The following is a 26,107-nucleotide window of genomic DNA, read 5'->3' as shown; positions in this document are numbered from 1 at the left end:
GTACCATGACAAACAGGCAAGAGGACAACTGACAATTACAAGGTGGGATTTAACTCATTACACCTGACATTATTTACCTGGAATACCAGAGTGTTCTCTCTTACTATGCAGAAAAGAGCATGGTTTGGGGTTTTATTTTTAACAAACAAATAGCTGCACATAAGCAGCATCAGTCTCAGTGACAAGAGGCCAGGAACAGCAGTCCTGCTGCAGGGACAGATCGAAAGTTTCCAGACCTGATGTTGCAGAGAAAGGCACACATCAGCTCTCCTAAACCAGCTGATGAGTTTGTGTGCAGAAGGTGAGGCTCAGGGAAGCCTCTGGTGACTGTGCAGGGGAGGTGTCTGTGTGTGTTTTGGGTTTCCTTTTCAAACAGTACGAGATATCAAGCTCAGAACCGCAGGCAATACAAGCAGAACAGGGCCCAGCCATCCCACTGGAGAAGCGGCAGCTTCTTTCCAGCAAATTAGTTAAATAGGGTGATTCTGGTCAAGTTAAAAAAGATAAAGCCCAACAAGGACCTGCTAACGCTAAGGGTTCCTTGAGCTTGGATTTCTTCAGGCTTGCTGGAAATGAAATGTTTAAATTATGATCAAACTTTGCCTAAATAACTGTATTGCCTCTGTGAAGCAGCTATTCATCAGGAACTACATCTAAGTACCAAAGGGCTTCAGTAAAATAAAGCACCAAATTTGTCTCCAAAATGTATTTCCTGCACTGGCTTTATTCCATTTATGTGGCTGACACACAATTCTCTTTGATTGAGTGTACCCCATTAAACTATTTTGGACAGGAGTTGTGCACTGAAAGCAGCTGATAGTATTACCAGGCAGGACAGAAAGTGTCCCCTGCAGTGAGAGGCTCCTTGCAGCCCAAAACACTGGTGCCTGAAGTGACATTCATAGAATTACTTGTACTTGAAGGGAAATTTTACTTCTTTCTTTTCCCTGTTGGGATCTCACCCTAAACCCTTTGCTCTTTGCTACTTCAGGTTTGTTCTTTGTGGACTCTTGTAACTCTATTGCCAGGCTAAATGCTGTGCGCCTTCCAAGGATGTGCGAAGTAACGTGAATGGTGGCTCAAGTTTAGTTCATCTGCTGTTACCCATTTTTCAGGGAAAGAATTCTGTGCATGTGAGTACCAGGGTGTTTGATTTCAGTAGGGTCTATTTTAATGTTCATACTGCTTAGCCTAGACTAGGGATGGCAACATCATGGAAGGCTGGGTCAGAGGTTAACTGCAGTAGAAGCTGATGGCATCACCTGAGACCGAGTCTGAAAAATACCATGAATGCCTGCATGTACTTTCCAAAACACCTTTATTTTAGATATCCCTGCATTTTTCCAGGCCAAATTAGAGGTGTTAATTGACATTGAACTTAGAAAACCCAAACCTTAACTTGTTCTTGCAATCTTAGTGTAAGGCTTAGCCTGGGCACTGAGAAACACATAATGGGTCCGCTGGAAATATCCTGAAGTGTGAAAGAGCTACACTGTGTTATCCCACAGTGTGTACCTGTGGGATATGCATGAGGGATCCTGCAGATCAGCCCCTGGCCACGTCCCCAGTGTCCTGCAGAGCTCTGCTCACCCACCCGCTGCTCTGACAGGCAGTGTGGCAACTGGAGGGGGTGCGTGTGACCTGCCTGGCTGGGAGAGCTGTTTTGGGAACAGCTGGGATAAAAATAGCACCAACCCCCTGTGCTGTGCTCTCCTGTTCACCACACGCAGGCACATACATGAAGGGTTTCATCCACAGGCTGTACAAGAAACAACTGGAAACTTGCAGCTTGCTGTGAGGTGCAGGGCACAAGGATACAAAACACTGCAACAGCCTGTCAGACATTTGTACAGGCACTTCCCATAGCACATAAGGAAAAGATCCATTCATCAGGGCCCTGGCATCAGGATGAGCTGCAGGAGTTATTCTGTGCGCATCCAGTGGTAGAAGTTCAGACTCATCCTTCTGGCTTTAAAATCCATGAGCGGGGTTCTCTTCACAGGGGCAGAGCTGACATAGGAAGAAGCTGGGGAGGAGTATTCCAGTATTTCAAAGCAAAAACGTGTTTATTTTTACATATATTCTTATTTGGAGTAAGGTGGTGATACTAAAGATAAAAACTGAACCACAAAAACACATCCAAAGAAGTTACAAACCCTCATTCCCGATCTTCCTGTTTTCAGCACAAAATATTCCACTGTAGTAGGTTGTTGCTCTGCAGCCCATTAGCACTTGAGGTGATTGGCAGATATCAGGGTCAGAACAGAAGGAATTAATTCCATCCACCCATCTTGTCAAGGAACATTCAAGCTCTTCAATCGTGTTTCAGTAGCACATGGACATGAGAGTTTCTAGATGAAGGAATCCATATAGAGAGGAATAGAGGACCTGGGGCTTCCTGTAATAGGGCAGCCTCAGAAATCAAAGGTCTCAAAGCAGTCATTCCTGAAAGAAACAATTCCAAAGTTCCACAATGTTCCTGGAATCAGCCACAGGGAAGAGCACTCCAGGGCAGTCCTGTGGGGCCTTGAGCAGCCCAAGTTTCTTTGTTCCCAGCTGGTTGATCAGTACCCATCCTCAGCTGATAGTAACGTGTCTTTCTTGCGCCCATTGTCTCCTCTTATCTACTCACAGTCACTGAGATAAGGATTATCCTTTAGGGCTTGCTTACACAGGGGAGCTGGGGATTCTGCAACAGCTATGGCAGGATGACTTCATGTGAGCACATTGCACAGCAGCTGGTACAGCTCCTGGTTCATACCATACCTTAACTGGAGCAGCGTCACTATGGCAGCATCCTCACAACGCTCAGCGAGACCTGGGACTCACTGCAGGGTTTCTCATCACTTCTCCTTTACAAAGAATTCAGCTTTAAGGAAAGCAGATGAAATGCTCCTGAGAATAACAAGTAACAAATGAGTAAATCTTGCTCCAGAGCCATAGAACCCAATTAAAAATAGGCAAGTGCTATGTAAAAGCAAGTCTGTGTAGTCACTACAAGCAAAACCATGCATTTCTAATCTATTGGCATAGGCTTATAAAGCAGAACTGATAAACATATTGATCAATTTATAAACTTGATAAAAGTCTTAAACAAAACCTTTCCAAAAAAGTAACCAGTAATCCAGCCAGACTGTTGGTGTTGTGAGGCCAGACTGACTATGGACACATAACTCCAGGTGGGGTTCCTAAAAGAGAAAAGCTTTGAACATTGTTGCAGAGTTCAGTGAAAATAACAACTTTTACTCTCAACATATAGAAGCTCTCAGATATAAAGCATTAGGAGTGCATAAAGATGGCAAATAATTTAATATTATGGTTCTATTTAACAAATTGCTTCTTTGCAGGCAATTACTGTATTTTGGGCTGATCTGGAAAATTAAGAGTAGAAAATAAAGCTCAGCGAGGGGTGCAGTGGATGAGCAAAGACTTAGAGCAGTTAGCTGAAAGAGGAGTACAGCTGTGATAGGAGCTAGGGGTGTTTGGGCTCTCTCTAGGGTTGGGTTGAGCATCTCTCCAGTTGCATTTCACACTGCTCAGGCAGGGAATGCAAGACAGAGCAGGGAAGAAAGCACTTGGCTTGTTTCATGTCCCCCACTTTGTGTCGCAGCTCCTGTGCCCTGAGCTTCATACACAGTACACGCTCCACAACCACAATTCACAACAATGCATCTTTCCAGCTCCACTCAAGCAGAACCTTTCTCCAGCCTGAAACCCTGCTCCCACTTGCCATCACACCTTCCCGAGGACAGACCTGCCCTGCCAGGCTTGCCCTGCCCCAGGTGTTTTCCTTTGCAGGCCTTCCGCCCTGAAGGGCACAGTTGACCATTGCAAGAACAATAAGGATTTTTAGGGGCATTATGACTGGGTTAGTAAAACACAGCTGCCCCTGAAAGTCCCTCATTTTTCTTGCTGCCGCTCAGTCTGTCCCTAGGAGGGCAGAGTCTCACAGGGTCCCTTCTCTGCAGCGTGGCTCTGCCGGCTCATGCTGGCACACGCGGCTGCTGATGTGCCCAGCGCCAGCCGCGGTGCCAGCCCTGACACACTGCAACTGCTTTGTCATCCCCGCAGGCTCCTCCTGAGCTAACGCCACGCTCTGTTTGAGTGCAACGCCAGCTGGTTCGTCTGCCGCTGCAGAGATGCCATCAAACACAGCCTGGCACAGCTCGCTGCAGGCAGCCCTGAAACACCCCAGCGCAGGGGCAGAAGGCAGCAGCACCAGCTCATCCTGCAAACCCACGTGGTGCTGGCAATCAGGTGAGCACTGGTGAAGGGGAATGTGCAGGGGAAGCAGAGATCCCAGTTCTGACCAGCTCAGTGCAAAGGCAGCACTGCACATCCTGCTCTTCCGCATCCTAACCTGCAATGCTCAGGGTGCTCAGAGCAGCATCTGGCTTGAGCAGGTCACATAGATCTGCCCAGTTTTGCAGCAACTGTTGCTTTTAATTTAGTAAGCAAGCTGGTTTGTTCATTAAGGAATTAGAACTGACTTCACAACTTGAACCTGAAGTAGTATCTAAAAAAGATCTGTAAGTTCCTTACTACAGGGTGCCAAGAAGTTGGCTGGGGATTTTCAGCCCTCATTCACACATCTTCCTGGAGAGCCCTGCCCTGCCTGGCACATTCTTAGGCAGGGAGCAACACTTTCCTATTACTTCGCCAATACTTTGGATTTTGATGGAGGTGGACTCAACAGAAACCATAGGAAGATACCCATAGTTCTGCTCTGTTTCTTCCCATAAACTCTCCGCAAGATGCTGGGATGGACCCAGTCTCACCTGTCCTGACAGGGGGTGACCCTCTGCAGCAGCAAGCAAAATGGCATCCAGAACCCTCCCCGAGAGCCTGTCCTTACTGTACAAAGCCTCACCTTAGCTCCATTTAGAGTTTCTTGTAAGGCTTGCAGGTCAGATGAAAGCAAACCCCATGCCCTGATTTGGTAATAAAACATGAGCCCTGTTCTGATCCAAATATTTGCATCTTTGAAAAAAATTACAACAGCACCATAATAATAATAAGGAAAAGCAGCAGCTCTCTGAATGCTAATGACGTTGGTGCCCTAAATGAAGCATAAAAGCCAGAGCCTGAAAGAAGCAAAGCATGACTCAGAGCGTCAGCAGTCCCACACTGAACGCAGCACTCATGACTGCTTCATTCATTTAAGGAATCAATTCCTTTGTAGTGAGCATCAAGTAGTTTTTAGGACTCACATTAAAATGAGATACATGCTGGTATTATTTTCATAAGTTCTTTTTTTTCTCCCCTCCTCAGATTGACAAAACCCAACTCTTTGTAGTTGGAAGGAGCCCCAGGCAAGGACCAGAACCCCTCAGCACTTGCTGTTACACCAACACCCCAAGGAGACCACAAGCTCCAGCAGACCCCACCGCAGCAGAGCACACCCAGTGTACAGCAAAGCAGGTAATCAGCAGGTTTCAGCCTGGAGAAGGGACTTCACCCCAGTTGTATTTTACTGGCATCATGTCCTTGGCAAATCCAGCAATGATGGGAATGTGCTGCTCCAGGGAATCCCCTTCATGGAGGCTTTATATGTTCTATGTGTTCCTTCTTCAGACTACGGGTGCTACAAAACAGGATTCCTGCCCAAGCTGCTCTCAGCTCCCTGCTGCCCCAACTCCACTGCTAGATAAAGCACAACCAGATTTTAATCATCAGAGCACACAACTATCTCTAAGTTTACACCAGTTCTGTTGGGCTGATTTGGGATTGAAGTCTTTTGGTGCCTTGAATCTGAAACTCAGAAAATGCAAGAACAGCACAAAACCGAACTGAAGGTAGAAAATGATGCAGTTTCTAGAATTCTTGCAGCTTTAGTCATGGAAGGGGATTGTTAGAAGCAGACAAAAGCTGCTTCCCTTCAGTTTTTTAAGTGTGAATTTTGTCTTGACAGTTTCCTTTCAGAAACAAAAATTGAAACCAAATTGTCCTGTACACAAAACAAAGGGACGATCCTCGGCTGGAATGGACTGGTATTACCAAATAATAACGCCCACTCACAGGAGAGACTCTGGCACATTTAACAGCAGCTGCCATCCAGCTCTGCCCGGACAAGAGCTTCAGCCTCTGCTTTTAGATGGCAGCAGCGTTTGCTCTTGGTAGCTCGAAAAAAATAAGGGCTGCCTTCAGAGCAGCCAAACCCACACCACAGCTCTATGGACTGTAACTTCCCAGAGCTGCAGCTGACCCCAGGACGTGATGGCAACACAATAACTGATACCAGTGTGGCCCTGAGATTAATGAGCAGCTGTCAATAAATGCTGGCAAAGGCGGCTTCCAGAGACCACTTACATGGGGGTTGCCTTCTTAAAGAAGCTTGTTTCCGTTTCTTGCTCTCAAAACCAAGATCAGGATGATCACCATCTTGAAAATTACAGGAGAGGTCCCTAAGAAAGTATTAACTGTGAAGTACAGGAGAACAAATCCATGACTGTCAGGATTCATCCCAGCCATCCTGCCCACAGGAGACACCGCACCATAGCACAGCTGCACCAAGCATTTGGGAGATGCCATCAGCCATGAACAGGTTAGGAAGAACAGCAGTTCCTGGCTTTACATTTCCACTTGTTTGCAATCCTCAGCTGAGAGCATCACTTCACCTCCCTCCCACCCTTAGTATCAGCAGAGGAGCTGGTAAGACAGAGTTATTTTTAGGAGATGGTACATTCAGGTCCTGTTCAACTTGACTGGGTCCCTTTGAAAATGACAAGGTTTTATAAGCAAACATGTTATGTAGGCTTTCAATGGAGGCTGCTTTGAAAACGAGCCTCCCACTGCTCAGAGAGCTAATAGTAGCTTAATAGTTGGAGTAGTAGCATTTGATGCTGCACTGACTTGCCTCATTATGGTGACCTCACTAGCATTTATATGCAGAGGCCTTGGAGAACAAGGACATTAAAGCAGCTAACTGACTTTAAGTATATAAAATAAAACAATTAGTCATTAAAAAGCCTTCTAGAGGCTGCCACATGTCACCCATCTTCAGTGTCAAGAGCCCATTCCCCGGCTCAGGCTGGCAGTGAAGAAGGTGGTGGCACTGCCTGGTCAAATCACAGAGCCAGAGGAGCACGTTGGGAAAACCCCCCCAGAGCAACCCAGAAGGGAGCTGCCTGGTGTGACAACAGGAACCTGGTTGGCACAAGGAAGGGAGAACACCAGGGGAGGGGCTCTGCCTGGCCAACCAGGCTGTCTGGCCACAGTGGTCCTATTAAAAGTCTCTTAGCCACCAAAAGAAGGGGGCTTGCACCCAAAGAGCCTATTGATAATGGTCTCCCGCTCATGCTGACTTTCAGACCATAGCCAGGAAGAGTCTGAGACCAGTTCTGCCCAGGAACCCACCATCACCTGTTGGGTTTGCTGCTGCAGCTTAGCCCAAGGGTATGGCCCCCAGCACAGAGGGCTGGAGAAACCAGAGCAGTTGGAAGGTGCAGGGATAGGGAGCAGCAGCAGTCCCGAGGAGCGTGTTACCAATCCCAGTCAGGAAAAGCAGCAGCCGTGCTGCTGGCATCAACCTACCAGTGCTGCCTCCAGTTCTGCACGTACCTAAACTTCCAACAGTGAGTTAGGAGAGAAGCTGCCCGGCTTGGGCTTTCCTGGGACAGAGTCTGGTCTGTCCGGCACGAGGGGAAGCAGTTATAGGGGAGCAGCAGGAAATTGCCAAGCAAAGGGATTTTAAAATCATTTCACTTCAAACAAAACTACAGCATTCCCATAAGGTAAATGGCCACACCTTGCTCCTTACGCAGTTCTGCTTAACAAGACCAGCTTTTCCATAGCTGTTCAAATCTAATGAGTCCTGGGTGCCTAACGAACTCTTTTAAGCTCATTTCCAACCTCCAGCCAAAAATCACTTTCTGATTCACCACTTTCTCAGGCACACCAGTATTTAGAGAATGCCTGCAGGCTGGTAGAGCACTGTACAAAGTACATAGGCACATGTTTAATTACTCCATGGACCAGGGATGTGATTAATCATATGCTCCAAGTTAAGCATGTGCTTAAGCATGTTATTGACCTGAAGCTTTAAGCAGATCTATTAGGTGTTCTGGTGCTCCTCATTTTCCAGTTCTTTGAGGCTCAGTAAGTACAAAGAATATAAGAATACTCCTGTGCTCACACACTCCAAAGGATTCACCTAAAGTTTGGTTTCTGATTTTAATTACAACTTTTGTACCTATTCTTCCCATATTTCACACCAAAACTGATAATGGGTATTAATATAGCGTGTATAGTATAGGAATACATTAGCATTAAAACATCAGCTAATTATTCAGAAGCTTTTTAAAAAGCTTTGGGCTTAATTTTCACTTTGCCTGAATACGGCTTCAGGTAAGAGCTTCATTTGCACACTTTGGGATTAGGTCCCTTATGTCTGAGAAGTGTACAAAGTCCTAACAAGAATATGAAGCATGTTATTAAAACTACTGCTGCTGCTAGCAGTGGACTCATCACATGGAAGCACTCAAGCATGAAATGTGCATCAGCTGTGGGTGCTCACGTAAATTCACATTTCATTAGCCACAGTGTGCATGATCTGGGCATTTTTTCACTGCACTTTCCCACCTTTCCAGAAACGGCTTATTCCCAGTTCACAATAATTTCAGGAAGGCCAGGCTGCATCCACGGCCCAGGGAGGAGCAAGCAGAGGAGACTGGGACATGAAAGCTGAATGAGGAGATCCCTGCTCAGGGAGCCTGGATGGTCAGGAGAAGAGCGGCTCCTCAGGGCAGGCGTGTGACCCACGTGCACTGCCAGCCCCAGCACCGTCATCAGGGAACACTCGTGGCCAAGCTCACCCGCTGGAATCACTTCAGTTAGAGCAAAGCATGTGCAAAGCAATTGTCAGCAACCAACCGAGGGTGCACAGGATGTGATTACAGGAGGAGGTGCTGCCTCTGAAGGAAGCTGCCTTTGAGGAAGAAAACAGATAATTGATAAATGTTTTGGCTGCTCCTCCCAACTAATCCCATCACATGCTGTTTATTGCCAGTATGTTAATGAAAAGCACCCATTTTGGATACCAGGACACAACAGAGAAGAGATAAAAACACAGTCCCCACAGAGACTGGCCAAGCCGGAGTACCCTCATGCTTCTCACAGAGCTAATGTGGGGACCTTGAGCTTTTAAACTATGTCTCTCTGTGCTTAAGATGTTGGTCTTCTGCTGTAAGTTTATGTGCTTTCTTTTTTATAGAATACAGTAAAATGCCCTACAGAAAAACGAAGTCTGTATCAGCAGGGAGCCTAGCATCAATGCTGTAGGTTGGGGAGGGTTTCCATGCCTTTTTCTCTCCTGTCAGTATTATTTCACAGTGGTAACTCTGAAATGTTTTTCTAAAGGGACCAGATTTCCAGGTACAGGTTCTGTAACCACTGGAAAAGCCACTGGTTCTGTGTCCAACCCAATATATCCAAAAGCTTCCTATGGCAGTAGAAGTCATAGGACCACCACTCTCACTTGCTGAATGCAGTTAATTAACTAAAAGTTGATTGTTCAAACTTGCTCTGATGAGCACACTGAAAGCTGCACTTCAGAGGGTGCTGCCACCCATCCTCATGGGTCTGACCCTGGAGCCATCTCCCATTCCCTCTGCCTTGAGAGGGAGCCCAGACCAAGGACCCACTTTAGGCTGATGAAGTTAGCTGAACTCCATCATAGATGATTTAGGAATCATTTTGCCAGATAATCTTAATGACACACTTTAATTAGAATGAGGTCTTGTCAGTTAAAGCTCTACCAGTGTCCAGGTTTGTGATTGCAATTCAATACTACAGAGGGTGCACAAGAAACTCTTGGGAAAGGGGGAAATCTCTCTGAAAGTGCTGTTAATGAACAAGAGGCTGTGCTTCTACCCCTGCTGTGGTGAGTAAGGGTTCAGTTCATCAGAGTGCTTTCTGTGAGCATATGCAGGTCACTTTGGTCTAACAGACTACAGACATCACAGACCATAAGCAGCAGGACTGGCTGGCAGGGATGTGCAATGTGGAAACCCTTTTCTGCCCACTCACTGGTACCCTTGTTCACTTCAGGGCTGCCACAGTCATCAATGTACTCAGTTTCGCTGTTATTTTCAGCTCCTTACCTTCCTGGCTGCCAGGTAACACCAGCACAGTTCAGCACTGCTGTTACATTCAAAGCCATGGAATAGTGAAGCTGTACCTTTATTTAAGGGTAAAAATGTATTTGGCCACATTTTTAGTTGCTGTGCAAATTATTCTTGTGGGTGATGATTTCTGGAAGCTGTATTGGGGTGTACTACCTTTTCACACCTGGACTAACCTGTTTCCTTCCAGGTATGGATTAACTCAAAGGGGAAAAGCAGAGGAAAGAGGAAGATCTCAGTCACAACATCAGTCCCATTCATCTCCTACACAGGCCGCATGAAAGAGGCACAGGAACTCTGATGGAATCCTCAGTGAGATCCTGGCTGCACAAGCAGGGTTCCTAAAGAAACACTGCTGATGTTTGGAGCCCCTCAGGTCAGGCCTTCAGGGGAATAAATCAGTGCAGCTCCACTGCAGTCAACACCAACTTACAGCACAACTACTGCACTTTGCAACAGCCTCATTAGATTTTTTTAAGCACTTAAACCTGTGCTTGCTGCCTGCAAACAAGTGACCATCATTCAGCACTAATGTAACACTGCTAGCAAGCTAGTTACAAAATATTTCCACTTGGAAAACACACTTCGAAGTTAGAAAAGGACTGAAAGCTGCAGAATACCACACGTTTCTGAAGGTTCTGCTTTAGCATAATAGACGTGCTCATGGTTGTTCATCCTAAACCATCACCAGTCCCCAGAACTGGAGTCCAGGACAAATCCTGAGCTGGTGCAGATCAGGATATCTCCATTGGCTTACAGGAGCTGTTTTATTTAGCAACAGGCACACCTGCTGTTTCTTTGGAGAGCTGTAAATTCACTCCCTGATGCAGACAATCTACAAGCCCAGTTTATACTCTAAGATTAAATTCATATCAGATGTTTTGAAATAAAAGTACAGTTCGTGTTCTTTGTGAAGGCAAGAATCTCCTAAAAGTATAGAGACATCCAAAACTTTATATAACCAGTATTACATAACACCTTAAACTGGCTCATAAGCGTTTTCCTTACTCTGGATTTATTATATTTTTATTTGGGGCATGTGAAACAACTCTACACAAGTGCAGTTACTCACATGGGGCTGGGCTGGAAGCACAGGAAGAGTTCACTTCAGTGGAAACTGTAAAGTGAGAAGCTTGTTACTGTGTTTGCAAAGATGTCTGCAAAGAAACACTGTGAGGAAAATGTTGTTTCATTGTGTCTCAGTGCCCTTAATGGCCATCAGTACAGACATCAAATAAAGCCCTGGCACAAAGGCAGAGATAGTGTTAGTTTAAAGGCTGAATGCCTGCAGAACCACCGGCTGCACACTGCATTAATGTCATAAATGTGTGTGAATGTTCTCATTCAAGCTGTAATTTATTCCCCAGGGAGATGCAAAACTAGCTCAAATATGCTACAAGCAAACCAAACTCTTCCAGTGAAGCGAGTGCAGTATGTGAATCCCGGAGCTAAATTTAGGCTGGGGCTTGGAGTAATTCTAATCTCAGTGTAGCACTTTGAGTTGCAGCTAACAAATACTGTGAAATGACTCAGTGAGGGTCTGCTCCTCTGCTACAGTCTAGTTCGGATGAGGTTGTGGAAGCTCTTTATTAACTCAGATTTAAAGGAACTCAGCTTAAGTCATTCTGTTGAATTTTGCTGTTCAGTGCAGTTGTTTAAAACAATATCATTTGGTTTTAAAATGTAAATTAAGCTGGTTTTGGGGGGTGTGTGATAGTTCGTGTGAAACACATGCTCTTAATGTACTGAAAGCTCTTTATAAAACACCATTAACTGTGCTGCTGAATAATGCACAACACTGGAAAAGAAAGGATGCTGTAAATATCTACATTTTTTCACAAATTACATTATCTGGGTTTATGGTCCAAGGTAAATTAAAATGGACCAAAGCTCTCTTGTGATTATGCCCCTTCCTGTCTCTTGTTCTGTACAACTGTTGAATTTGCATGGAATGCTGTCCTCCTCCAGAAGTATTTCCTTCAAACTGAACAGATGAAGTCACAATTATCCAAATATCTTTGTAGTCAAAGCAGAGTTTGTAATAAAAAACATTCTAAATGCAGCTGAGACTTCAGGATTACTTTTATGGTGTGTAAAATGCACCCGTCATGCTGGAACTAAGGAAACTTTTCTCCTTCATAAACCACCAAAATGGCCTTTACAGTTTGAAATCGGGCACATTTTAACAGAACTACATTCAAAGTCTTCTTTAGGAAACAATCTCTCTTTTCATACAAGATTTTTCATGCATGTTCTGGCTCCCAAGCTCCAGATCAGTTTGCCACGACTTGTTTCACTGGAATTCATCAGAAGACTCAAAACCCAAGCGCCAAGGAGCCGAGCTCCTGGCCCCGGCAGGAACTGTCCCACCAATCCCTGCAGCCTGGAAAGTCCCAGTTCTCCGAATTAGCCGCTGCTTTTAACAAGAGATCCTAATCAAAATCATGGTTCCTGACACAGTTTCACTGTTTCACTCTATAAACTCTTGATTCATTTTCCAGCCCTGGTAGGTTGCTCTTAGCTCCTCCCGCTCAAGTATCAGCGATTGCTGCTGCGCTTCAAGAGAATTCCGCTCTGGGGAAATGGGATATTATTCCAGATGTTTCAGCACGCAGCAGTTGTGCCTATCCCAACCTGAGCATCGCTCTGCAATGAAGCTGAGTGATACACAGCTTCTGGAATTTATTCCGTAAACTACAGCACTTGCATACTTGAATTTAACCCTGTTGACAGCATCGTGCTCAAAAGCCCTGTTCTCTGTGTAGCAACAGAGCACCTCCCAGAAAAGGGTTTTCTTCCCCAAAACATAAAACCATGACTAATTTTAGCAGCCCTTTGGGCCACTTGTATATCAGTTCCTACAGGGTGCTGACTGAATTAAGTCAAAGTGTTTTAAATGGTGTTCCTCACCATATTTTAAAAGCTCTCAGTCACACAAAGCCATCTCGCTGAGTGAAATTTGCTTTCAAATTTTACAGTGTGAGGAAATTCCATACTTAGATCTGAAAAAAAGGGCATTTCTAGAGATTCAAACCAGCTGTAAGCACTGGAATGTCACTATTCCATCAAGAGGTCACCAGGGAAAGGATGGGAAGAATTCCTGCCCTACCTCTGGCTGGACAGGACTGACCCTTCTGTCAGATTGGACAGTTTGGGATAATATTCACTCCTTAACATAACACCCGAAGCAGAGTGCGTTCCTCAGGGGCTGTCATCTGCACTGCAACTCTCCCAGTGCTGCACTGCAACTGGCATAGCTCTAAAGCTGTGGTCAGGTAGGATGCTTTGTAATTAGAATAGTACTAATGAATGACAACAGTAGCAGGTAGGAGCCCAGAGTTCAGGCCTGGACCTACAAATAGTGTCACTAACAAATCTGTATTGGGAAAATACTGAGACCCTGCATGATGCCATGGAATGTGGGCACATCATCCACCCACATGGGCGTTCAGGACACCGTGAAGGAATTTCTGCCAAAGGAGAGGAAAAACAAAGGCCCATTGCCTGCTGCCACAAAAGGGAAAAACCCAACAGCCTAACCCTGCTAAACCAATAGGCCACTAAGATCCAAATAAAATCCACATAAAATCACATCTCCCAAGCAATGCCTTGGAAATGTTTTGATTATTCAGCGCTAAAGAAATATGTCCTGAATCCACAGTCCATCAGGAAGGGAAGAGGAAGCTGTGTCCAGACCAGCATCACCTTGGCTCACTTCCTTCAGTCTGCAGCCACATGATTTCTTTTCCACACTGTTGCTGGCTCACACTAAGGTTTGTGTGAATGCACAGGCTGGTGATGGGATTTAAAAGACCAATTCTGCCCTCAGCAAGGAAGGGTTTCCCTACCCCAGCATCAGACACTCCCCTCTTTGGGATCCTAGCAGTTGTAATCCTCCTGTTGGTACCACCACATGCATACACACTCCTTCTCAGTTGCTTCCCCAAAGCACATGAACCCAAGCAGAAAGCAGAAATCCCTCTACTAAGGGATTCATTCCTGCCTTACTAAGCAAAGCTCATACCTGGCACAGGGGACAGCACTGTGCCTTGTGAAAGCCACGCAGATGCCACCAATCTGCCTCATTTTACGGGGATGTCACTGAGCTGCAGGAAAGGGCTGAGGCCTCAGAGAGACCAGCACAAGCCACTCTGCAGCCTCCTGTAGGTTCCCCAGCCCTCCTCCTCTCCCCTCTGGGAGCCACCACTTCTGGGTCCAGAAGGGAAGTGACGAAATCAGCAGGAGCTGGAAGGATTTCCTCAAACAGGCCCACAGTGGGAAAGGAAAAGCACATTCCCTTCCATGCCTGGTTTGCCTGTGTGTGTTTAAGAGCTGGCACAGCGGTGGATGGGCCCAGGAATGGTGGGGAAAGTGTCCCCAGCTGGGTGCATGCTGGATGTTCCACTCTTACGGAATTCAGTCCTCACTAGGAGCGCACAGCTCTACCATGCACATGTCCAGGCTCCCATTAAAGGTGTGTATGAACAACAGAGCTGACATCAAGCACGGTCTCAGTCTAACCTACCTCTCATTACATGGGTTTATAACCCAGCCACTGCAGCCACTGTGCTCTGTGCCCTCCTGCAACTTAAAATACAGCCGTGGCTTGAAGGTCTCGGTCTGCAAACATAGAGGAACAGCGGTTCCTAAACTGAGGCAAACATTTGACTTCACTCAGTGCAACTCAAAGAATACCCTGCACAAACCCCACCCTTCTGCCCAACAGCTCGAGCCCTTCATGCCCAGATCGTTTTCTTTCAGGCCTTATCACCGATAAAATACAGCCCTTTATTTTTCTGTTGAAGGAGCAGAACCTGCCAAATATTTACCAGCTCTTTCAGGAGGCTGCAAATGTCACTGCCACAGTGTAATAAACTGCCCCGGAAAGGTGCTGATAAACAGGGAGCCTTGCTGTACTGCCCAGAACTAGTTCAGTGTGGCCCAAGCATTGCCAAGTCTGACTGATGAAGAAAGCATATTTGTACACACAGGAAGATTAGCAAGAGGCATAAAGTTTAGAAGTGAAAATAAAACAAAGCCCCATTATTAACTTGGGGGGGGGGGGGAAGGAATAACTGAGTCTGCATCCCAGAGAGCAAAGGACATTATGAAACCTTGTCCACAACTTGCAGAAGCTTGAACCCTCTTCTTTAGCAGCATTTGGCAAGTGCTAAACCACTGCCTCCCCCCCAAACCAGCCTTCAGAGCAATATTAGTTCAAAATAAAACAAAATAGTTTTACTTTGTAATCTGACCCCCAAAAAAGTCATTTGGGGCATGGGGGAATGTTCCCTTCCAGCCTGAGCTGTAATTCAGAGAGAATGTTTAAACTCACCAGTGTAAAACAGATGCTGGGAACACACATCTGCACTGCACTGGATGTTCTGTTCTATGATACTATGATTCTTTGGGGCACCAGCAAAAGTGCGAAAGCACCCATTAATGCAGTGCATGGGGCAACCATCTCAATAATCACTAGTAATGTAGGTGAATGGAGAAAACAAAGTACATTCCTACTATCAGCCTGTCAATTCCAGCAGCTATAAACTGTATCCAGCTAGTGCAAACAGATACATGTTGCTTGGAAATTTGTATCCTTTTCCTCATGGCAAATGCCATTGAGAAAAACAACTCCTAAAAATGACTGGGGAGCTGGAAGTTCAAGTGCGCACGTTTAACAAGTCCCGATGACCACAGAATGCTGAGCACTCTCTCCCCAGGGAAGCCAGGTTCCAACTGAATCTGGAAGGATGCACTCAAATCAAGACAGGAACTGCAGCTATGCAAGGCAGCGCTCCAAAACAGATATTTGGGGGGCAAAAACTTGCCAGAGTTACTTAAAGGCAGGAAGAAACCAATTATTGCTGGGGAGAAAACGTCCAGATTATGTTCAACCTGACAGCAGCTGAACCCAGCAGTGCACTCGGCCTCACCAGGCAAACCACAATTAACAAGATCTATGAAAGAGAAGACTCCAGCTTAGCCTACCAGCAAATCCAAGAGCCTGAAGAGCACCACAGACAACCTGGGCACAATCCGCTGCTCGCCAGAGATACCTCAGGAGCTCTACAAGAAGCTGGAAGGCTCACGCTAAAGAGGCACAGAAACCTATCCCCCATCCCCGCTTTCACACCATCAGGTTTTAATGTTAATGATAGGGCCCCGCGTGCCTCAAGTATTTTTACCCTCTGCTCATCTTCTCGCAGCTCCGTTCGTTCCAGGGCGGATGATTAGAATCAGATTTCTGTGATTTCACTGCAGATTAATTTCGTTCAGAGCCACAGATCTGCGGGGAGAGCTGCAAACAGGCAGCAAGAACAGTCCCTAATGGCTGCCTCGCCTCAAGGGCAACACAAGTTTTGCCTTTACTCCTGACTTTCACATACTTTCCCTTCCTGTGGCCACCAGATAGTTCTGTGGGACAATAGACAAGTGGGAAAACAAACAGGCACCAACTTTCCTTTAAATCTGGGTTTCTAAGGAAGCTTCCAGCCAGTTCTTACAAACAGGTTTATAAAGCGAACAGGCCCAAGCAGACCTGAGTGCGCCTGCTGTCCCAGAGCCAGGCAACGCAGGAGCTGCACAGAGGGGCACAGCCTGTGTGCCCCAACATACATCAGAGGAATAGCTGGTAATGTACATCCAAGTGTCTGGATATAGAGGGCTGAAGACAAAAGTGTGCGGAGGTCGGCAGTACTGCGTGCAACTCTCTCCCAACTGAAACACAGACATTGCTGGTTTTATGGGCGAACGCTACAGATTACAGCACTGAAAACAGGGCTTGTGTGCAAAAATCTCCCGAGATCAGAGCATGAAAGTTGCACCGTGTGTGTAAATACCTGTGTACACACGTGCAGAACACAGGCTCCTGCAATGGTACATGAGGGAGAGAATTAAATTCTAAGTGGCATAAAAAACCCCACACAGGAAGATTTTAATTTTCCATTTGCTTTTATAGAGCTCAGCCAGCAGAATACTGTGGCCACTTGGCCTTTTCCCTTGTTCTAGGCCAGTACCATTGACTTTACAAGACAGAAGTAGAAACATCTCTAAATAAAACAGAAGAATTATGAGGATCCTCAAAATAATTCTAATCTAAGAACTTAAAATTAAAAATTCAAACAGAGAGTCACAGAAGTTACAAATACGATTCTATGTAAGTAAAGAGTTATATCCAGAGTTACACATACACTGCACCCAAAGGAGCACAGATCAGTCTCTCCAGCAGTGCAGTGTGCCGAATCGAAATCAAAGACAAATAGTAAGGTACATCGGCAGGGAGGGGGTAAAAGCACTTGGGTGAAAAGGATGAGAATTACCGGGTGCCAAACCACTTATTATGTGACTTGAGTTGTTAATAATAATTGTTTGAAAAGGTAAGAAAAACCAGACATATTTTCTGAAAGCGGAAGGGGTGAGAAGGATGCACATGGCCTTGCGGGAGCGAAACCGGCCGTTCGCCCCCTGCCAAGGCCGGGCCCGGGCACAGCGTCCCCCGAGCCCGGCACGACGGGCCCGGAGCGGAGCCGCAGGCACAGGTCAGACGCACCCGGTTCAGGCCCTTCCGGAGGTGGAAGAAGTCGAATCGCACTTACGGTTCGCGGAGAACCAGCTCTGTCCGGTCCCTACGGCACCCACCGGCCCCAGCGCCGGGGAAGCGGCGGCTCCGGGCACGGCAGCACGGCCCGACCGAGCGATGCCCGCGCCGGGCTGGGCCAGATCCCCGCGGCTCCGGGCAGCAGCGCCGCCGCGCTCCGTCTTCGCCCGCTGCGAACCCGGCAGGTCCTGGGAGCCGAGAACTGGGACTTTGTAGGCCAGTTGAAGACACGAACCTCTCATCTCGCCCGCAAAGACCCAGCCCTCAGCTCGCCCATCAGGCGCGGGCTGCGGTTTCTCATTACTGCATTGAATCGAACTCCTCGCTCCGGCCGGTGCCCGCTGCCAGCGCCGAGCCCCCCGTACCGGGGTCACCCCTGGGCAGCAGCCACCGCCTGGGCTGGGGGGGCAGCGACCCGCGCCGACCCTTCCCAAACTTGCGAGGGGTCCCGGAGCCAGTCCCACACCTCGAGCCGGGCCCGCAGCCCCCGGGCCGGGCCCCGACGCGCATCGTGACTCGGCACCGCCGAGCCCGAGCCCGCTCCTGCGGGAACTTCGTACGCTGGGAAGGGGGAAAGCGAAAACACCCAGAACGGTTCGAACGGCCCCTCCGTTACCTGCTCTGATGGAGAAGCGAGCACGGGAAAAGGGCTCGGGGGGGCCTGCGGCCGCCACCCTGCCCGGGCCCGCAGGTCCCCGCGACTCCGCACGGCAGGACCCGGGCTGAACTATCACCGAGTGGGGAGAAGCAGCGGGCGACCGCGGTCCCCGCTCCTGCCCCCCGCAGCCCAGCTGGGGATTGAAACCGGCACCGACCATTCTGAGATATTTTCCACCCTTTCTCTTTGCCTTTGCAAAACACAGTTAAAAAAATCGAGGAAAAAAGCAAAAACCCAAACCCGCTGCCACAAGGGACATTGCAACGTTTCTCTCGGCTTTTCAAACGCTGCCTTCGCCCAGCGAGCTTCAAAAGTCCCGACCGACAGAGAAGTAAGAACAGAGGAAAAAAAACCTCAGCCCCAAAAGCAGAAATCAAGGGGAGAGAAAAAAAAAAAAAGGAAGAAAAAAAATGGAAAAAAAAAAGTAAAACAACCCAAAAAGCAGCCGCCCCCACCCCCGGAGCCCTCAAACCGGCAGAGTGGAGCAGCTCCCAGCAGCGCGGGGCGCAGTCCCGGAGCGCCGCAGTGTCTGTCCGGCGGCAGCCACGCATCCCTCGAAAGTTTGCTCCACGTGTTGCGGCCGCGTCCCGGGAGGGTCGGTGCGGCCCCGCGCACCGGGGCGGTGCGGGCCGGCCCCGCCGCTCCCGCGCCGTTTAAGGAAGCGGCAGTCCCCACCCCTGCGCCGGGCAGCTCCCGCTGAGCCCCGGCTCGGTCCCGAGGCTCTCCCGTTCTGCCCCCCCCCGCCCCGGCCCCGCACCACGCAGGAAATGCGCTCCGCGCTCCCCGCCGCCGCCCGCCCTGCCCCGCGCTCCTCCCGCCGGCGCCTCCGCCGGGGCAGCCCCGCCGCGCCGGCCCGCGCGCCCCGCGGACACCGAGGGCGGACGGCGCCCCCTGGTGGCCGCTCCTCGGCGCTGGCGCCGGGCGGGGACCGCGCCGGGCCGGGGGTGCCCGGGGGTGCCCGGGGGTGCCCGGGGCAGCGGGGCCGGGTGGAGCCGCAGAAGGGGCTGCGGCTGCGGAGCTGCCCGGGCCGGCCCTCCCTTGCGCCGCTCCCAGCGCCGGGTGCCCTCGGCCGCGCTGCAAGCCCTGCGCATCCATCCATGCATCACTCGGAGACCACCCGGTGGCGGCGGCCGCATCCCCTCCGCACGCCCGCAGGCCTGACCTCTCCTCATCTCTCTAGACCTCTTCCTGTAAGCGGCTCTTTCTGCCCAGCCTCCTGCATACCTCCAAGTAGCCGTGTCCCTGTCACAGGGATGTCAGAAAACACATTCCCCCCTTCGTGTCCTCCCTGTTTTCATTCACACATCGGGTGACACTGGGTGAAATGGCTGTAGGACCAAGAAACCCCAAGCACAAAGCACAGCAGTACACGGTACACAATCTATAGAGGTTTTGTGTAGACCTATTCATTCATAGATATGCTCAGTTTGAAAAGTGATTTGAGAAAACACTACAAGAGGATATTACTTCTTCCTGCTTTTTGGTCTGGCATTATTCCTCTGCACATCCACACCTGGACATTTTGGAATGAAGCTTCTAATGTGATCTGGGTACCAACCCAGAATGTGTGGACCCTGCCCACAGGTCATAAGGGATGGACACTTACTGCACCTTCCTTTACTCTTTGCTGCAGAAAAGGGGACAGAGCACACACATATACACACACCACAGAGAGCTTCAGTTCTTTGCATGTCCATACCCTAGACAGCTTATTCCAGTGTGGTACAAAGTAATGACACAACCAACAGCATGCTGAAGCCATCAGAAACATAAGGACTGGCATCAAGGTTTTGTCCTACAAAGACAGGGAGCATCACTCGCTGTTCCTGCAAGATGTTGGCAATCAAGATGATGTTCACTGAAGACTGCAGCAGGAACACAGCTCCAGGGAGCTGAGCAGCAGGCCCATAAGAGATGCAGGCTACAATGAGCTGATGAGATGGGACTACCAAAACACTGGAATGTCTCAGTCATATCTTTTGTACCCAGTACAAAAACCCAAGCTAATCAAGAAGGTCCAAACTGGGCATCAAGAGCTAAAGCTGACAAAAATCAAAGCCAGCATCCAGAGGACTCATCTTTTAAATATCTGGGTTCAGCAGAACGCATGCACATCTCTGCTGTCTACACTGGATTTTTGCCCTATGTCTGTAGAGAAGCCACATAAAACAGCCATGTGTATGCAGGTTGTACTAGAAGATTTTACATGTTCAGAGCTTTATGATAACAGCATCACTGTGGATGTGGCAAAGGACTCTACCTGTCTTGTGTGGACAGAACACAACAGAGAGAACTTGAACTGATTGGTCAATCACCCCTAAGAAGCATCCTCTACACAGAACATGTTCCTTGTCTGGAAGCCTGATGCATATTTAGAGCCAAAGAACATGGTGTTTAAAACCTATAGCAGAATGCAACGTGAATCATGGACCATGGGCAAAAAAGTTTGAAAGAGGAAAGAAGTTGTATGAGCTGTTTGGAAATAAGATGTAATGATGGAAGATACAGAAATGAATGGTGACATATAATAATATGTTCTACAGTGATGATGCCTATTGAGTACTGATAGAAATTAAGTTTTCCACATGAAATTACTTGGGTTGAATGAGGAAAGGCCTCAACTTTTAGAAATTAAGAGACTGTTACACAGGCTGCACATCACACTCACCAACCTCTTCTACTCATTCTTTTTAACACTGTTTTTGCCCTTTATCTGTATCAAAGAGCTGCTCAGAACACCACAGATGAATGCTGAACACGACACATTCACAGCAAGTGATGTACCTATGCATACAGAAGGAAGCACATGAGCCAGGGAATGAAGTTTCTTCCTAATTAAGCTGATGGCATCCTGCTTAGTGATCTCCTGACCAACTGTTCCAGTTGCTGCTTTCAGCAGCCTCATACATGTTGCCTCTTGCCTTCATCTTGCCCCCGCTGGTACTGATGTGCAGTGCCTCTTAATTTCCATGAGAACAGGGCAAGACTTTCACACAATGCTTTTGCCCAGCAGGAGCTCTTACACAGGGAACCCAATCCCATGGGATATGATCAGCTGCTGGCAGCCTGTACCCACTTCCACTGGCAGCACTGGCAGCCCTTTCATGGTAACTGGATATGGCACATTTCAGTCAAGTCTTCCCTTGGCAGGAGGTACTTCTGTACCTGAGAAGGTCAGGTCTTAGTCTTCATCTCCTCTCTCAAATACCTGCTGGCTGCTCTCCATGGTGTGCAGAACCCATCTGCTGGGGATGCATGACTGCAGCCCCTGCCTGGATGGGAGCTGGGAAGAGGATTAGCTCTGCGTTCAGCTCAGATGCAATCACAAGCATATCAAGTTGTAAAGCACCACAACTTTCACAATTCTAAAAATAAACACATGTAGTTTGTTTCAAGCAGTTTGGCAGCCAAAGGGCTAATACATTAATAACATTAGGGCAACAATAGCCCAGAACAATAACTGTGGAACAATAGATTCTACCACTTCTGAAAATAACCCTGCTTGGAAAAGAAGAAAACATTTTTACAAGAGCCATGAACAAGATGCAGCAGCTTCTTTATAAGTCTCCACAAAGGCTTCACAAAGTGGAACCCTGGTGTGATACCACCAAAGTCAGGAGGGAGGCTGACCGGGACACCCTTAGACCTTGTGCATGCAGTGTGGGCTAATTGCACGCATGCATTAATCTGAGTTTTTCTTTCTCAACCCTGCCTATGCTTATGCAATACTCTCTCTGCAAGCAGATCCATTGATTTGTTAACTCTCCAGCGCATGGTACTAACCAGCTTGTAAGCAAGCCTGGTTTGTAGCCAAGAGCTTGGTATTTCGGCATCAGGCCTTGTTGACAAAGAGACTGGGTTGTCAAAGAAGTTAAACTTGAACATGATGTAGCAAGAGAAGTAACTGAAACTCCACAATGGCACAGGATGAAGTTCACTGGTCTTCACCTGAAAATATGGATCCAAGCTGGAGACTTGGAGTCTGATTTTTGTTTAAATCAGAACAATACGAATAACAAGTTTATGATTAAAAGTTTCAAAATGCACACATATGATGTACTGGAAGGAGCTGACCTGCCCCCATGTACCTCTGCAGCAACACTGAGCAGCCACATCTACTAAAGACTTATCAAAACAGCAGCCCTTCTAGGATCTTTACTACAACCTGGTTGTTCAGCTCTGAGCACCCACGTAACACCAGTGAGCTCCTGCATCTGGTCACCACTCGGACATGGTCTGTTCTCTGCTCACTTGGCCAAGGCTCTGCGCATTCAAAGAACCTCTGGCACACTGTCAGTACAAGATGAATGCCCCACCATAATGGGACCTTCACATTTAAAGCATGTGTGCTTGCCCATGTATGGGGGAGAGGAGAAAAATCATACGACCAACAAGCAATGATTAAGCTCAGAAATAAATGGCTTCCTGTTCAAACACAGAGCTATGTCTCTTCTTAGTACAACTACCTCATCCCCAATTGTGTCTATTAAAGACAATTACTGGGGGAGACAGATATGTGTAACCAGATGTGGAATCAACAGTCGTGTTATGCAGCTGAAATTCTTTAGGGCTGAATGAGTTACAGATAAAGAAATGATGTGCACAGAGGAGCAGCTGTCAATGGGGAAATCCCCTTAGCCCACTTTAATCCTATGTTCCACAATCTTCAGGGATTAAACAAATACACTAACATTATTTACTGTAATGCTCCCTCCCTGGGGGCCTTCAGTCCATGAAATCCACTCCAGCATTTGCAAGTTCCAGTTGTGAAATTGTGTGCACTCTATATTTGGTAGCTCACAAGTACCCTTTTAGTTGGGCCTGGAGTGATGAAAGGACAGGGGTAAGGAATTCAGCTCAAGCAAAGGCTCACAGAGAGCAGGCTCAGGTTTGGAACGGGAGCTCATGTCTCACTGCATAGGTCCTACATGGGCACCAAAGCACTACAGTGACTGCTGAGGGGACCCTGTCCACAGGACTATACAAGATGCTGTCTTAAAGATGCCACCACAGTATTACTCCCCCCTTTATGCCCTGAGAATATGAAACAAGGCTTTAAACCTAGCTATGCCTCATGCGCCTTCTGCTTCCCTTTTCCTATGATGAAATACGTGTTTAGGTACAATCCTTGTGAAATTAGTGACAAGGATTCCACGGACCATGCACCATCCTCACAGTCCCATCAGATTCTGGTGACTGTCCGGCTTCAATGAAGGCCAGAATGCCTAGCAGTAAGATACAAAAGCTGCAGGCTGGGGCTCCTAAGAACCCTCTAGCACACTTGCAATGCTGGCTGATTGCTCCATCTCTTGCTTAAGCTTAAGCTTCACATCTAGGTTTGTTATAGCTTCTTCGAAGACAATGAACATTAAATTCTATATTTGGCTGTCCTTGCCTTGAATTCATCCACAGTTTAACTTCTTTAACTTAGATGATTGTACCAACTCAGCACTAGAGTTTGAATTACTGCTGCTACAAATGAGATGGCAAGCCACAGTCAGAGACAGCACACCCTGAAGAAGCCACTGCTGTTAGTACAGATGCAGGTTTGGACACAGGTCTTTCAGGCAGCAGCAAACAGAAGAGCCTTTAAAGACAGAGGAGTTTAACAGAATCACCAAGGGCTGAGATTGGAAGGGAGCTCTGCAGGTCACCTGGTCCACTCGCTGCTTAAGCACGGTCACCTAAAGAGGGCTGCCTAGGACTGTTCTTCTGAGTATCTGCAAGGATGGAGACTCCACAACCTCTGTTCCTTTCATGCAGCTGACAGTTAGGAACGTGAATAAGCACCTGAAAGAGGGAGAGGAGCAGGGCTTCTGTGGGCAGCAGGCCCTGTGCTGCTGAGGTTAAACAGACAGGAGATCAGAAATCTCCCATCCATCCCCCTTGCTCATTCTTCCCTGAATAACTGAAGTTCATTTCAAACAAACTGCCTGGAGTGTCAGCTGGCACCTTCTGGGCCTCACAGAAACACTTGCTGCCATTCACTACCCCTTTTTCCACTTAAATTCTGTTTACAGGGGTTCCCTGGGGAAACCAAGGCATGGAGCACTGCTCTGCACTACACACATGACAGTCAGGACTCCTGCTCCCTCTCCTGGGTGCCCACAGAGCTCAGTCACAGCCCCACTGCTGCCACTCATGACGTTATACCTTGCTCTCAGAGGAGCAGCACAAGCATGCTGTGCTGACCCCTTCATTCATCCTGTCTTCCTGGACCTTGTCATTAGTATCTAATTAGAGATGACAGCAACAGCCTCAGGAACAGCTGCTGTAAGAGTTGCCACTCCTGTACCAGAGCAAAAATACAAGTGGGATCCTCACAGAGGAACTTAACCACTGCTCCCCACCTCATGTATATAGAGAAGGGGCCACCAGTAACTGTCCCTTGCACACAGAATGAAGAGACTCACTTTGCCTCTTCTACAGTTGCCATAAACAGTTTTCAACGGGGGAAAAAGTCACATTTCCTGTGCCTCACTGTCATTTTTACATTATTGGATACTGCAGCATCCAGTGGATTACTATTCACAAACACGTACCTGCTCCTCCAGCAGAACAAATGGAGTAATTTCTGTTTCTGCTCGAGCCTTCGGCATGAAGACAAAACCATTTTTTATTCATCAGTGGTAAAAGGCTACAGTCATTTGACTTTAAACACAGACATGCTTCTGGGCTCTCTTCCAGGAAGTCTGTGTCACCCCGGCTGTAGATCGATATGTTTGTCTGCAAAGTCACCCTTTTGATCTGTAATTTTTCATTTTGACACGAGAAATGCCTTTTGGTCAAACTTTAGCAGTCCATTAAGTTCCAGGCATAAAGGAAATGGGAATCACACTGCTGTAGCCGTGTGAAGATTTCCACAGTTTGGAGTTTATTTACTCATGGGTTAATTTGCTCAACCATAGAGTTGGCATTCAGATGATACTGCAAATCCTGTTTTCCTGCCTCATATAAGCTCATGTCTCCTCCCCAGCTCTTTGGTAGTGGGCTCACTGCAGTCATGGCTTTATAAAACACTTTGTACATTAACCGTCTAACCTGCAGGAACTGTTAGTGCAGTTTTGTGCTGCACGGTCTGAGCATCCTCCCAGCTTGGCCCTGCCCTTTACCATGTACAAAGGCAGGGCTCTGGCCAGCACATGGCTCAGGCAGCTCGCTCACCCCTGGCACACCATGCTCTGTTTGCACAATTCAGCACATGTCTTCTCTTTCAAAGTTCAAGGTTTCAGGGCCTGGAATGTTGGGGGGGGAGGGTTCCTCCCCCCCTTTTTCCTGTTGACCCCCAAAGCCATGCCATGGAGGGATACCCCAAAAGCAAAGAGGTGGGAAGACAATCCAACATGTTATTAATAGGACAAGCAGGTCTGAGCCACGTTTGGGAAAACCTTCCTGCCCGGCTCCACACAGCAAGGGCTGAGCAAGGCTTTCACATGATCTCACCACTCTCTAAACCAGACACACAACTCCTTCTGTGTTGCCAACACACTGGTTTTCAGTTGCTGAAGTCTGACCCTAGGGAGGACGCGACAGACACTCCAGAGAGTTGCAAAGCACTGGAAACCCTATTCTAATCTGAACAAAGAACATCATGCTTCTAGTCTTCATTCACATCTTACCTTTCAAAGGCAAGTGTTTTGAGTCAGCCTCTCACAAATACATGCAATGCACAATTCAGAAACATTGCTGTTATAATTGATTCATTTTTACTCTTGTTTTAAAGGGGTTGTG

General features: G+C 47.7%; 1 long non-coding RNA gene across 1 annotated transcript; it reads right to left on the bottom strand.

Moving 5' to 3' along the window:
- Window positions 1-704: 704 nt before the first annotated feature.
- On the bottom strand, window positions 705-8,582 carry LOC117436776 (uncharacterized). The gene is made up of 2 exons (XR_004550113.1): window positions 7,534-8,582; window positions 705-6,419 (listed from the first exon to the last, which is right to left on the bottom strand). It is a non-coding gene; the product is annotated as an uncharacterized lncRNA (long non-coding RNA).
- Between the last annotated feature and the right edge of the window lie 17,525 nt (window positions 8,583-26,107).

Source organism: Melopsittacus undulatus, chromosome 11 (genome assembly GCF_012275295.1).
Source record: "Melopsittacus undulatus isolate bMelUnd1 chromosome 11, bMelUnd1.mat.Z, whole genome shotgun sequence".
Classification (NCBI taxonomy): domain Eukaryota; kingdom Metazoa; phylum Chordata; class Aves; order Psittaciformes; family Psittaculidae; genus Melopsittacus; species Melopsittacus undulatus.
Note: the sequence above shows the minus strand (reverse complement) of the source record. Positions and strands in the feature narration are given on the sequence as shown.